General features: G+C 35.3%; 1 pseudogene; it reads left to right on the top strand.

Moving 5' to 3' along the window:
- The first annotated feature begins 7,992 nt into the window (after positions 1-7,992).
- On the top strand, positions 7,993-10,183 carry LOC107644712 (uncharacterized; annotated as a pseudogene).
- Positions 10,184-15,250: the final 5,067 nt, after the last annotated feature.

Genomic DNA, 15,250 nt, shown 5'->3' with positions numbered 1-15,250 from the left:
CCTTAAACATATTCATATTACATACGGTTTTTACTATAGTTGTTAGAATCGAATTAGTGATCGAACTGCTTAGATTATTGGTTTACTAGATTACTGATTGAATCGGTAGATTATTATTAAACCGATAGAACCGGCCCTATATAAATTAAAAATATAAAATAGTAAAAAATTTAAAATTAAAATTTAAAATACATATATTCACTAATATTTTAAGAATAGTCAAGTCTTAAATTCTAAAATAACTAGTACAAAGATAAACATAAAATTAGTTAGTACTACTACAATAATATTTTAATTTGACACAATAAAAATAACAATCCATAAATTATATTAAATTGTATATAATTTTTTTGTCACAAGTAATTTTTATTTTATTTCTATTTTTATATTAAATTGCTTATTATTTTTTATTTTAAAAATTTATTAATTAATTTATACCTATTATATTGTATTATTCATGTGTATTAAATAACCATGTAATTTATTTATTTAAATTTGTTAGTCCAATTGAAATTGATAAATAAAAATTATTGTCATGATCTCTAAAAAATAAAGGTTTATTTTTTTTTAATTTTAGTTTTTCTAAAAGATGAAAATCATGGAACACTTAAACAAGTCCAACAATATCTAGTGGGAAAAAAAAAAAGAAATATCCGTTGCCAAACTCTGACAAAAAAAAAGGGCCCAATTTGATTATAATTGGTTGGCATGTCATATATATAAAGCAACACACATAGCATAGTGAAACACATTGTAGCCCAGTGGTTATAGGGATGCAAAATTACATTTGAGCGTGGGTTCAGATCCCAACTCAGTAGATTTTGCAAATTTTGCCGTTGATCGAATTTTGACCCGTTTTTATCTTTAAACAGTCAGAATATTAAACCAGATCGATTTATGGTTTGGTTTGTCTTTTTTTTTTTGTTGAATCGGCCAGTCTGATCAGGTTCTTGTAACTATGGTTCTTACTATTTCACTGTAACAGTATTTTCAACTTCCAATACGCAGCCTCGTCCGAGAGCGCTGCTATCCTGCGATATCCGTGCAGCCGCAGCTATTGCTGTTTCACGATCTGTGATCCTGACTCCAGGGAGGTTGTTGCCACCACAGTGCCCCGTCAGTCTGCATCCACAGTTTGCCGTCGCCACTGTTGAGAGTTTTGACGTGAGGTGCTTGTCTGTCCAAGAGTGCCGCCGTCCCGTGATACCTGTGCAGCCGCAACCACTGTTGTTTCGCGGTCCTGTGCTCTAGTCGTTGCTGTTGTTCACTGATACGTGAGCATCTTTCCTATCTTTTCCTAGTGAATTTGTATTCGAATTTGTTAAGTTTAATCAAAATTTAAGTATTTTTGAGCCACTATGAACGCTACTTTGAGTTGTGTGCAATTCAGTTTATTTCAGGTAGCATTCGGGCAGATTTGACAGAGTTCGTCTAGAAGAAAAGGAAGAAAGCGGATGATGCTGTCAACCTTGACCTCCTCACACTCCAATGGGCATAACTTGAACTACAAAGGGCCAATTGACACAGTTTTAGCGACATTGGAAAGCTAACTTCCAAAACTTTCCAACGATATATAATAGTATACACTTCTTCGTCTGGAATTACGGTCTTGGTGGCACCAAGCTTGGAATTTTCTAAGTTTGGCGTCATGATCATTGCAAACTCTCCAAACGCACTGACATCCCAAGTTTGGCGCCAAGAGCAAGGAAAGCCACAATAATCACACGGTTGGAGTGGCTCCAAACTTTGCCGAGCCCAAATTTGGCGCCAGGTTCAGCAAAGTTAGTGGTCCCCACGCCTATACACAAGCCAGCACGAGATCTTTTAATAATTTTGATTAAAACTTTGTTTTATTTTATAATAAGAAAATATATTTTACATTAATTAGAATTAGATATAAAAGGGAAAAGATTCAATCCTTCAGGCCGACTTCTCTCTTCCGCACTTTTGCACTTTCTCTCTGCTAGGGTTTATTTTCTCCATGAGCAACTAAACCTCCATTGTTAAGGTTAGGAGCTCTGTTTATTTCTATGGATTGAAATTATTGCTTTTCTATTTTAATTAATGTATTGATTTAGTTTCAAGGATTACTTTCATACTTAATTTTATGAATTTGGGTGGAACGGAAGTATGACCTTTATTCTAAATACGTTCTTGTGACCCTTGGAAGAGGTCTCTCACCTGAACACAGCTTGAAAGTAAATTCCTCCTAAATTGGTAATTACATGAACTAATTGGGATACGTGACATATAATCCTGTTAACTTTGGGTTATTAGGCTTTTTGTGGCTAATAAACTAGAATTGGACTTAAACCTTTGATTGACATTAAGTGACCAAGGAATTGGCGGTTAACTAGGTTAGAGGAGACTAAATTACTAAGGAATTATGGTTTAGTCACATATAGTTTGCCATGAATTGAATCTTGCATGATTAATATAGTTGGTAAGAAATAGAAATTCGGAAGATAAAAGACTCTGAAATCTTAAATGTTTTCTCCCATATTCTTCACATCAATTTATTGTTTGCCTTTAATTCTCTAAATTTACTGTTTAATGCTATTGAACTCTCAACACCATTTTCTACTTGTCTAACTAAGTAAATCACTTAACCATTGTTGCTTGATCCATCAATCCTCGTGGGATTGACCCTCACTCACTTGAGGTATTACTTGGTACGACCTGGTGCACTTGCCGGTTAGTTTGTGGGTTATAAATCGGGCACCAAGTTTTTGGCGCCGTTGTCGGGAATCGACTGTGATTGACAATTTCCAGTTATTTGATTTCTTAGATTAGACGTTTTTGCTTTAATTTGGTTTAATTTTATTTCTTGTTTTTTTTTTGAAAATTTGCTAAAAAAAAGTTTCCCTTAATTTAGGCGTTCTTAATTTTAGTTTTTATTTGTTCTTGTTCTCTAATTTTTTTCAAAAATTTAGTGTTATTTTATTTAAAATTTTTCTCGTAATTTCTGAATTTAAGTTTGGTATCCCCTTAGTTATTTTTTCCTAGTTATATATTTTGTATTTATTTATTTTTGAACTTTTGTGTTCTATTTTGCTTATTAGTTGTCTGAATTTTCTGTTTAATTTATTTAGCTATTTTATTTTATTTATTTTACACAAGTTACCTCACTGAGAATTTTTTGCACTCTGATGTAGAGATTCTCACTTTTCTCTTGTTTTCTATTTGTGTGTGTAGGAACAGGGAAAATTCACTATGGATCCGAATGGGAATATATAACCTAGAAGGACCTTGGGCTCTTATACTACACCTACTCCTGATTTCTATGAAAAGAGTATTAGTGTGCCTCCCATTGGAGTAAACAATTTTGAGCTCAACCCACAATTGATCATTCTAGTGCAATAAACTTGCCAATTTCATGGACTTCCGCAGAAAGATTCTAATTTATTCATATCCAACTTCTTACAAATATGTGACACTGTGAAGACAAATAGAGTGAACCCCGAGATTTATAAGTTAATGCTCTTCCCATTTGCTGTGAGGGATAGAGCAAATGAGTGGCTTGATATTCAACCCAAGGAAAGCTTGAATACCTAGGATAAAGTAGTCAACAAGTTCTTGAACAAGTTCTTCCCCCCTCAGAGACTGACTAAGCTGAGGATAGTTGTTCAGACTTTTAGGCGGGAAGAAAATGAGTCCCTCTATGATGCTTGGGAGAGGTACAAGCTGATGCTCAAAAGATGTCCTCCTGACATGTTTTGAGTGGATCAAGGTAGACATTTTCTATGATGAACTTTTTGATATGGCCAAAATATCTATGGATAATTCTGCAGGTGGCTCTCTACATATGAAGAAGACTCCTAAAGGGGCCAATGATCTGATTGAGATGGTTACTAACAACCAATACCTGGACATTTCTGGAAGGAATCATGTGAAAAAAAGAGTCATGGAGATGGATACCTTGAATGCTATTCTTGCTCATAACAAAGTCATCTCTCAACAAATTAGTATGATTACTCAGCATTTGAGTGGGATGCAAGTTTCAACTGTTAGTGCTCAGAATACCTCTCAAGAGGCTCCATATGACATGAATGGTGGCTTTACTCAAGGTGAGAATTATGAATATGCTCAATTTTCTCCTGAACAGGTCAACTTTATGAGGAATATTCCTAGAAATCCCAACAATAATCCATATGCCAAGACCTTTAATCAGGGGTGGAGAAATCACCCAAACTTTGGGTGGAGAGATCAACCTCAGAAATAGAAGAATTTCAATAATTCTCAGGGCGGTTTTAATCAGAACAACTTCAATAGCCACCAGTTCCAACCCGCTCAGCTTCAACAAGCAACTTCTCAGCCTCAAAAGACCACTGACTTGGAATTGCTATTTGCAAGTTTTATGCAGGAAACCAGAGCTTTACTCAGAAACTTGGAGATGCGAGTAGGCCAGTTGAGCAAGCAAATACCCGAGAGACCTCCTAATATCCTTCCTAGTGATACAGTGGTGAATCCAAGAGAAGAATGCAAGGCTATTCACTTGGTAAGTGGACCAGTGGCAGGTTCAGAAGCAAAGATTAGTGAGGAGCCGGTTGAAAAAGAAGCTCTAGAGGAGAAAAAGGAGGATGTTGAACATGCCCCACCTAGGCATGCAGACAATCCTTTTTCAGTCACTCTTGACACACATCCGACATTACCTAAGGCTCTTGAGTACAAGCCTAACATGCTATATCCTTAGAGACTTCAAAAGGAGACCAAGGACAAGTAGTTTTCAAAGTTCTTGAAAGTTTTCAGAAAGTTACAAATTAATATTCCTTTTGCTGAAGTTTTGGAGCACATGCCTCTCTATGTTAAATTCATGAAGGAGTTGTTGTCAAAAAATAAGCCTTTAAAGGAAGATGAGACAGTTGTCCTGACTAAGGAATGTAGTGCCATAATTTAGAATGACCTGCCAAGGAAGATGCCAGATCCAGGGAGCTTTCAAATTTCATGTACCATTGGGAGCACTACCTTTGAGAAAGCTCTATGTGATCTGGGTGCAAGCATAAATTTAATGCTCTTGTCTGTGATGAAGAAGCTACAAATCAAAGAGGAACAACCAACAAGGAGAGCATTACAAATGACAGATAAATCTTTGAAGCATGCACATAGAATAGTGGAGAATATCTTGGTCAAGGTGGGTAAGTTCTTCCTCCCAGCAGATTTTGTGATTCTTGATATGGGGGAGGATGAAAATACCTCTATAATCCTAGGAAGATCATTTCTAGCCACTGGGAGAGCTCTAAATGATGTGAAAGAATGTGAATTAGTTCTTAGAGTGCATAATGAGCAATTGGTCTTTTATGTCTTCAAAAATATGCATTCATTAGGTGAAGAGGAGGGGTGCATGCAGACTGAGCTTATTGATCCAAACCTTCAAAAACTCTCTGATGATGCACAACAGGATCTACAGCCGAAACCTCCTTTGGTGATAATCAACAGAATTCCTCCTGACATCAAACCTAAGTTTGGTGTTGGAAATGCATCATCCAACAAGGAGGAGATTTCCAAGAAGAGAGTACCCAGAGGATGGAGAAACAAAAAGATCTCCACTGAAGATTTTTTTTCCCAGGAATGAAGGTGGTGTTGACTAGTAATCCAATGTTGACTTATACAGTAAACACAATCCTCTCTCTTGAGCATATTGAGCTACTTCATAGGGATACAGGGAGAAGATACACAGTAAGAGGGGAGGAGTTGAAGCACTATGGTCAACCTCCACCTTAGCAACAATCAACCGTCAAGCCAGTGACATTAAAGAAGCACTTGTTGGGAGGCAACCCAACCATTGGTAACCTTTTATTCTGTCCTTAATTTCATTTTGTTTTCATTCTGTTTATTCTAATTGAATAAGCTCTTGCCTCACTTAATGGCTTTCTCCAACTAATCGTGATTATTCATAATTTCATCACCACTATTTTTCTTTGTTGCTTGAGAACAAGCAACCACTTTAAGTTTGGTGTTGGAGGCTATGCTCTACATAGCCTAAAAGATGATGAAGAGAGAGATGGCCACCAGGATAATCGAGGTGGTTGAGTTCCTTTCATTCTATTTCCCCTTCCGCTCTTATTTTGTTATCTCCTATTTTCTTTTGCTTTGAGTGCTTGCATGATTTTTAGCATTTTCAATTCCTAGGTTTAGTTTAATTCTGTTGTTTGTTTTAAAATTAAAAGAAAAAGTTGTGTCTCATGTACCGCTCACTGAGTTTGAAAAATCAAAAGAAAAAGAAAAAAAAGTGATGTATTGCATGAAAAATTGAGTTATATTTAAGAGTAGTCTTATTTACTTAAATGTGATGGTATTACCTGTGATTCTGAATGCATGATATGAACAGTGCATATTTGAATTTGAATCAAAGGATGTTGGTGCATGAGGAATAGAAATTTAGAGAACTATTATGATTCTCTGAATTAAACAAAATTTTAATCCTTGAAGCAAAAGAAACAGCAAAAAGAAAATAAAGAAAAGCACAGTACAAGGCTCTGAGCATCAATGACTAGGAAGGTCAAGTATGATTAAAAGCTCAAAGAGTTGTTTTCCTGGCCATATACTTGTGGTGTAAATGTGTCAAGTAACCCTTGAGACAGAGCACTAAGAGTCGAGATCACGTGCAACTAACAGAGTATGCCAAAGACTTTGAGCACCACTGTCTGGGAGTAATTAAAAGAAAAATCAGAACTTAAAGAGAGTTCTATTGTTAAGTACTTGTGGTGTTTTTGTGTCAAGTAAAACTTGAGACAAAGCATTTAAAGTCACGAAAAGGCTCAAGGTGCAAAACACCAAAGAAAAGAAAATAAAAAGAAATTGTTGTGTTCAAGGATTAATCCAAGGTAAAAAGCAATGTTCTAAAAACCGGACCATACTGGCCGGTTCAACCGGGTTAATTGAAAACCGGTTACCTAGCCGGTCTGGTCCACCTACAAAATCGCTCTGCAAAAAATCGGCGAAAAAACTGGCTGAACCGGTGGTTAACTGGCAAACCGAATGAACAGGCCCGGTTTCAGCAGGTACCGATTCTCCCCCAGGTAACAAAACAGCGTCGTTTGGCTTTAAAAAAAAAAAGAAAACGAAGGCTGAAGAACGCGTATTGCAGCCACTTTACCCTAAATCCCTAATCAGCTAATCTCTTCGAAGAACACCTCCACTCCCAACCTTAAGCTCTTCGAGGCTCGAGCTTCTGCCTACGAAGGACAACCGCCGCCGTGAATCGAAACAGACCCCGGAGCAGGTGCCACTGTCGCGGGTTGTCGCCTCAACATCGCGGGTCGTCACCTCAGCGTCGTGGGTCATTCTGTTCCCTACTTCAAGGCTCGAGCTTCTGGCCCTCTGTTCTCTACTTCTCTTGCAGTTCGTTCTGGGCTTCTGGCTCTTCTGCTGTTCTTTCTATTTTCATTTTTTGTTCTGGGCTTCTTCTCTTCTGTTCTTCTTTTTTTAATTTTTTTAATTTTTTTATTATATAATTAATCAAATATTGAATAAATTTGATTTATGTTGAATTTGAGAATAAATTTGATGTATGTTGAATTTGAGAATTCTGCTCTACTCCGTTCTTCAATTTTTTTATCTTTTCAATTCTACTATGTTCAATTTTTTTATTTTTTCAATTCTGCTATGTTGAATGCCATATAAATTGTATGAAGTATGAACTATGAATTGATATATTGGTCTGAATTCTGGATTGCTGGCATTCTGAATTTAGATGGAACAATCATAAAATGATGAGCAACAACAACATAATACTGTACAAGAATCTCAGACAGGTTCCTCTCGAGGAAAATCTGACCCGGCTTCGGAATATTTCACTGTGAAATATAATAAAAATCATAAGGCACAATATACATGTATCTTTTGTTTGAATACTTATAATGGAGGGGAGATATATAGGATGAAATATCATCTTGCGAAAATTTCTGGACAAATTAAAGTATGTAACAAAGTCACCGAAGAAGTTGAACTTCAATTCAAAAGGATTCTGATGGAAAACAAAAAAAAAATAAGATGGAAAAAAGAAATTTTGAGGAGGATTCTTATGGTGGGAAAGCACCTGCACAAGAGGCTGAATCGCCTAACCCTGTACAATCTGCTGTTCCTACAACAACAGGAGACAAAGGAAAGAGAAGAGCTGTAGTAGCTACACAAATTAGAAGTTACTTTAAAGAAAGGACTACTCCAGGATCTCAACCGACTTTGAAAAGTGTTTTGGCTAGTAAAAAAATTATGCACAAGGCTAAGTTGGGACTTGCCAAATGGATTGTTGATGCACGTATTCCTTTCAATGCAATTCAATCACCTTACTTTCAACCTGCATTAGATGGTGTTGCTGCAATTGGACCTGGTTTCAAGGGACCGTCATATGACAAAATGAGAGTTTATTTGCTGGCTGATCTTAAGAGAGGGTGTCAGTTGCTGGTTGAAAAGTATAGGAGCTCATGGAAAAGAATCAGTTGTACGCTGATGGCAGATGGGTAGACTGATCAAAGGCAACGCACTTTAATTAATTTTCTAGTTTATTGTCCTGCTGGTATGTCATTTGTTAAGACTGTTGATGCTTCTGATGTGATAAAAACTGCCAATGCATTATTTAATTTGTTTGCTGATGTTTGAGTGGGTTGGGCCTAGTAACATTGTGCATGTGGTCACTGATAATGCTGCTAATTATGTATCTGCTGGAAAACTTATTCATGAAAAATACCCGAATATAATTTGGTCTCCTTGTGCTGCCCATTGTATCAATCTTATTTTGAAAGATATTGCAAGTATTCCTCACATAACTGACCTTGCTTCCCGTGCTTCAAAAGTGACTGTGTTTGTTTACAATCATATGATCTTATTGTCTTGGCTTAGAAAAAGAAAAGGTTGAACATAAATTGTTCGACCAGAAGTCACACGTTTTGCCACTGTTTTCATTACTTTGAAAAGTATATATGATCACAAGGAAGATTTACAGTCATTGATGGTGGACAAATATTTCACTTCTCATAAGTTAGCCAAAAGTGCTAATGGAAAGATTGTTAGTTCAATTGTCTTGGATAGTAAGTTTTGGCAAGACTATATTACCACTGTGAAAATTGTTGGTCCTCTGATTAAGCTGTTGAGGCTTGTTGATGCTGATGAAAAACCCTCTTTGGGAATTGTGTATGAAGGCATGAAAAGAGCAAAAAATGCTATCAAGACAATGTTTAGAAATCAAAAAGCTGCTTATACGCCATACACGAGTATCTTGAAAATGAGGTGGGATAAGCATTTGAAGCATGATCTCCATGCAGCAGCATACTATTTAAATCCAGGCATTTTCTATAGTGAGGGTTTTGTTGAGAAGGCAAATGTTTTGAGATCTTTACTTGATTTGCTTGATGTTGAAACACTTTATGATGACTCAGTTGCTGCAATGCAAAAGATACAGCTGTATCGAGATTGTAAAGAAAGTTTTGGGAGGGAAAGTGCTAAGAGAGCGGCATCAAGACTCGAACCTGGTAAGTTATTTGACTTATTTCATATCCAAGTTCAGTTTAGTTTCAAAGTTTAATATGTTGGGTGATAAACATTAAAAAGTATTTGATTTTTATATCTACGTAGGTGAATGGTGGATGCTACACGGTGGGAGTGCTTCTAATTTGCAAAAAATGGCAGTCCGTCTTCTTCATCAAACCTCTTCTTCATCTGGATGTGAGAGGAACTGGAGCCTTTTTGAACAAATCCATTCAAAGAGGAGGAATCGGTTAGAGCATCAAAGGCTAAGTGACATTGTTTATGTCACCTATAACCTACGCCTTCAATCTAGGTTGCATCGAAAGAAGAGGAATTATAATCCAATTGACATTCAAAGCATTGACACAGTAGATTTTTGGGTAATGGAAGATGAGGATGATCTTGAATTTACTAATGGAAATGTTGAAGGCATTGAAAGTTTAATATACACTGATAATGCTATGCCTTCGTATCCTAATGGTGAGTGACATAACAAACTTTGTTTCCTTCCATAAAGATACATGTCATTAATATTGATTTCTTATTGAGTTTTCTTTTTATTTTATTAGATGGTGGAGACATGGAAGTTGAAGTGGATATGCCTGATGTTGTAATTGAATCCTCAAATACTTCTTTTGGTGGTATTTCTGAAGATACTGGCTTTGGATTACCTGTTTATGATGGAGACATCGGAACACTTAATGATGATTATGACTTCTGATGAGTAGTGTCTTTGTTTAGTTGAAGTATTGTTTGTTGAATATTGTTTCTTTTGGTTGCAAAACATTGGGTTTGTCATTTATGTGTGTTTTGATTTCTTTAGTTATAAACTTTGATATTTGAAGTTGTTTATGACCTTTTAATGATAAATTATGTATTGTTCATTTTGTGAAATTGTTAAATTTTGAATCTTATTAGTTTAAAAATTATTAAATTTAACCTTTTAAATTTATGTATTGAATTTTTTATAATTTTATTTTATATTTAATTAAATCGGTTCAATTACGGTTCAACTCCGGTTGAATCATTAAACCATTGAACTAGTCACTTGACTGGTTCGATGACCGATCCGGTTCTTGCAACCTTGGTAAAAAGGCTAGAGAATTTATAATATTATTCGAATTCTAATTCTGAATGACATTAACATTCCTAAGATTCAAAGGATAGTGAAAATGTCGAAACTATTCAAGGTTTCAGTGTTGTTAACCCCACTTTAAGGCAGACAGGAGCTTAATTGAGTACTCAACTCTCATGCAAATTCACATCTTAAGTGGATATTAGTTTTGGTTGCTTGAGGACAAGCAACAATTCAAGTTTGGTGTTATGATGCGTGAGCATCTTTCCTACCTTTTTCTAGTGAATTTGCATTCGAATTTGTTAAGTTTAATCAAGATTTAAGTATTTTTGAGATACTATAAACGCTACTTTGAGTTGTGTGCAATTTGGTTTATTTCAGGTAGCATTCGGACGGATTTGACAGAGTTCGTGTAGAATAAAAGGAAGAAAGTGGATGATGCTGTCAACCCTGACTTCCTCATACTCCAACGGGAATAACTTGAACTACAGAGATCCAATTGATGCGGTTTTAGCGGCATTGGAAAGCTAACTTTTAGAGCTTTCCAACGATATATAATAGTATACACTTCTTTGTCTGGAATCACGGCCTTGGTGGCGCCAAACTTGGGATTTCCCAAGTTTGGCGCCATGATTATTGCAAACTCTCCAAATGCACTGACTTGGTGGCGCCAAATTTGGGATTCTCCAAGTTTGGCGCCAAGAGCAAGGAAAGCCACAATAATTACATGGGTGGAGTGGCACCAAACTTGGTTTAGCTCAAGTTTGGCGCCAGGTTCAGCAAAATTGGTGGTCCCCACGCCTATGCACAAGCCAGCATGAGATCTTCTAGTAATTTTGATTAGGGTAAAGTATACTTTTTGTCCCTAAAGTTTGGCCAAAGTTTTAAAAATATCCCTAAATTTTATTTTGTTTCAATTTTGTCCCAAAAGTTTTCGATTTGCATCAAATAATGCATGAAAATTATGCTTGAAAATTATGTTTGATTTACTTGTATTGAGGGTTGTTCTTATGAAATTGTTGTTGAATTAGTTTTAAATTTTTTGAAAAATTAGCCGTCAGAGACATATTTGATGTAAATCGAAAACTTTTAGGACAAAATTAAAACAAAATAAAACTTAAGGGTATTTTTGAAACTTTTGTCAAACTTTAGGGACAAAAAAATATACTTTACACTTTTGATTAAAACTTTATTTTATTTTATAATAAGAAAAGATATTATTTAGTCTTATAAAATATATTTTACATTAATTAGGATTAGATATAAAAGGGAAAAGATTCAGTCCTTCGGGCCGACTTCTCTCTTCTGCACTTTTGCACTTTCTCTCTGCTAGGGTTTATTTTCTCCATGAGCAATTAAACCTCCATTGTTAAGGTTAGGAGCTCTGTTTATTTCTATGGATTGAAATTATTGCTTTTCTATTTTAATTAATGTATTGATTTAGTTTCAAGGATTACTTTCATACTTAATTTTATGAATTTGGGTAGAATGAAAGTATGACCCTTATTCTAGATACGTTCTTGTGACCCTTGGAAGAGGTCTCTCACCTGAACACAGCTTGAAAGTAAATTCTTCCTAAATTGCTAATTACATGAACTAATTGGGATACGTGACGTATAATCCTTTAGCTTTGGGTAATTAGGATTTTGTAGCTAATAAACTAGAATTGGACTTAAACCTCTAATTGACATTAAGTGACCAAGGAATTGGCGGTTAACTAGGTTAGAGGAGACTAAATTACTAAGGAATTTTGGTTTAGTCACATATAGTTTGCCATGAATTGAATCTTGCATGATTAAAATAGTTGGCAAGAAATAGAAATCCGAAAGATAAATAACTCTGAAACCTTAACTGTTTTCTTCCATATTCTTCACATCAATTTATTGTTTGCCTTTAATTCTCTAAATTTACTGTTTAATGCTATTGAACTCTCAACACCATTTTCTTCTTGTCTGACTAAGTAAATCACTTAACCATTGTTGCTTGATCCATCAATCCTTGTGGGATCGACCCTCACTCACCTGAAGTATTACTTAGTATGATCCGGTGCACTTGTCGGTTAGTTTGTGGGTTATAAATCGCGCACCATTCACGACTCTTATCAAATAAGTTGGATGTGTTATTTTACTATGTATGCCGATGGTTCTTCTAATTCTAAAGTGGATATTTATTTGGGTATACCATTGGTATTTTACTTGATTTGCTTGATTTTGCATGCACATACTCCGTAGGATGTTCATTTTACTATATATGCGGATGGTTCTTTTCACTATGACGTGAATATTTATTTGGGTCATAACATTTGGGTTAACGAAGTAAAGTGGCATGGATGGAAGTGGCAAAAACACGACACAGCAGTGTGGAAGCAAGGGCTGAGGTGTAGGGGGGCGGGACGCAGGGAAGAAGAAAGTGCAGTGGTGGCGTCGGTTGCAGGGAGCACATAGGCGGCGCGATGCATGGGAGAAGAAGGTGCAACGATGGTGCGACACGTTGCTTCTTCAGACGGTGACAACGGCAGTGAGATGTGTTGGTGACGGCGCCACAGGGAACGGGGAGTGAAGCGGCTACGATAAAAAGAGAGAAAGACGAAAGATGAGAGGCTAGGGTTGTGGTGGATAAATAGGGTATACTATATTTTTTTGTTTTAGTGGGCCTGAAGTGTAGCCCAGTATTCACGTTGTTCGTACCTTCTGTTGTCTGCCCAGCAGAACTCATAAGTTATTTTAAAAGGTAAAGACTTTTTTAAACCAAACCTAAATTATCAATTTACTTTTTGAAAGGTTATTGTTGAGTTAGAAAAATAAATAACATATTGATGATGACAAACATGATTGATTTGGGTTAATAACCTAAGTGGATTTTGATGATGTGATTCAAGTGTGCAGTCCTAAATTGCTTATGTTGCAGCACAAGCCTTAGAAACCAAATGAATTGAAGTAGCTGAATGAAAAATGATTCATTAACTAATCCCACTAGTTTCCAAGCAAAAGAAAAGGAACCATAAGCTAAGTCCCAGCATGTGTTCACTTTGGGTAAACATCAGAGAGAGAGCGCTTCACTTTCGAGTTCAAACACCAAAGAAGAAGGAAAGAGAAAGCAGATCAAGGAAGCTAATGTCAAATCAAATTAATCAAAAGCATGCTAAGCAAGTTCAGAGGTTAAAGGTAATTTGTTTCTATTTGCATGCAAGTTAATTACTTCACATCTTCTCCGACTCTCTGCACCGCCATTTTGGAAAAAAATGAAGAAAGTGGTGGCTGAACATCTCTATTGTGAATTAATGATTGAAAGTATTTATTGGAGCCAAAGCTAAAATCTAATGGTTTGAATTTTGCTAAGCTTGTTGAAAAAGTTGAATGGTGCTACTGCTGTGTCTGTTACGATTCTAAGTCCTGATTCAAATTCTTAATTTTTGGGGTTGATAAAAGAAAGAGAAAGGAGAATTTCAGTTAGCCCAATGATCAAGAAATTGACTTTGAAGAAATCCTAGCTGTGACTCAAGTAACATACAAAAAGAAAAATGATTCTCATTTAAAGATAAGGAGAGAGAACCAAAATCTGAGTTTCATAGAGAGCTTCCCTGTGAGAGTTCAATGTTTTGAACAGTATTTCTAGATCAAAGAAACATTCCTCCAAGATGGAGACCTTCATAAAAGAGAACTGAATCCGGTTCAACTTATAGCGTAAAGGCTGTGAATCATCATCTCTTTCATGTTTTACTGTTTGTATTTCTGTTTCAATGTATATCTTTCTTTGTATTCTTTCTGATATAAAAGGCAAGAAAGAGAGGCATCGAGAAAAAGTCATTGAGTGAAAAGGCAAAGAGAAACACTTGAGAGAAAAGTCAAGAGTGATATCGAATTTTTTTTGGTTGTATTTTCTGTTTTGTGTCATATACTTGAGAGGTATCCCTTGCTAAGTTGGATAAGTATTTAGTGTATTGAGTCTAGGTAGTTATATAGCCAAGTCAAGTTTATGTTGAAACTTGTGTGTCCACATAAGATTATGTTGAATCCTAGGAAATTGGTATATGTAATACTTGGAGTGATAGTGAAAATTTCACTAACGTTGTAGTGGAAATTAGATGTAGATTGCATTGCATTAGGCATCTGAACCAGGATACATGACTGTGTTATCTTCTTCCTCTCTACTCTAATTCTATTTTCTACGATTCATGAGACAAAATGAAATTATCTTTTGTATAATCATTTACATAGACCAAACAGAAACCAAGTCAACTGTTTTGGTTTGAGATAATTTTAAAAGTCATAAATTCAACCTCCTTTTTTAGACCAGAACCTTTAGTTATAATTTAATTAGTTTAAAATAAAAAAAAATCTAATTGATTATTTTTTATTTTTGTCTTATATTTAAATTAATATTAATTATTTTTTTATTTTTTACACTGAAAATATTAGTTTTTTTTAGAATTCTCTATAAAATAAAATTATAATTCAGCCAAAAATATCAAAAGTCATATCTAAATTAATCAGGCACCGTTTATTTTTTATTTTTAATTCATGTTTTTTGCACAATTTTATGTAATAAATTAGCACTATAAATTTTAAATAATCACTTGTGCTGCACCAAAAAATAATCACTTGTGTCATATTATATTAGAACATATAAATCTTTATATATGAGTCTTCATCGAATATTCATCATCACGATGTACTTTTCTTTAATAATATGAACATGTTAATGAATTGACGA

Source organism: Arachis ipaensis, chromosome B1 (assembly GCF_059453495.1).
Source record: "Arachis ipaensis isolate K30076 ecotype BB chromosome B1, ASM5945349v1, whole genome shotgun sequence".
Lineage (NCBI taxonomy): Eukaryota > Viridiplantae > Streptophyta > Magnoliopsida > Fabales > Fabaceae > Arachis > Arachis ipaensis.
The sequence above is the reverse complement of the archived record's forward strand: the minus strand, read 5'-3'. Positions and strand labels throughout refer to the sequence as shown.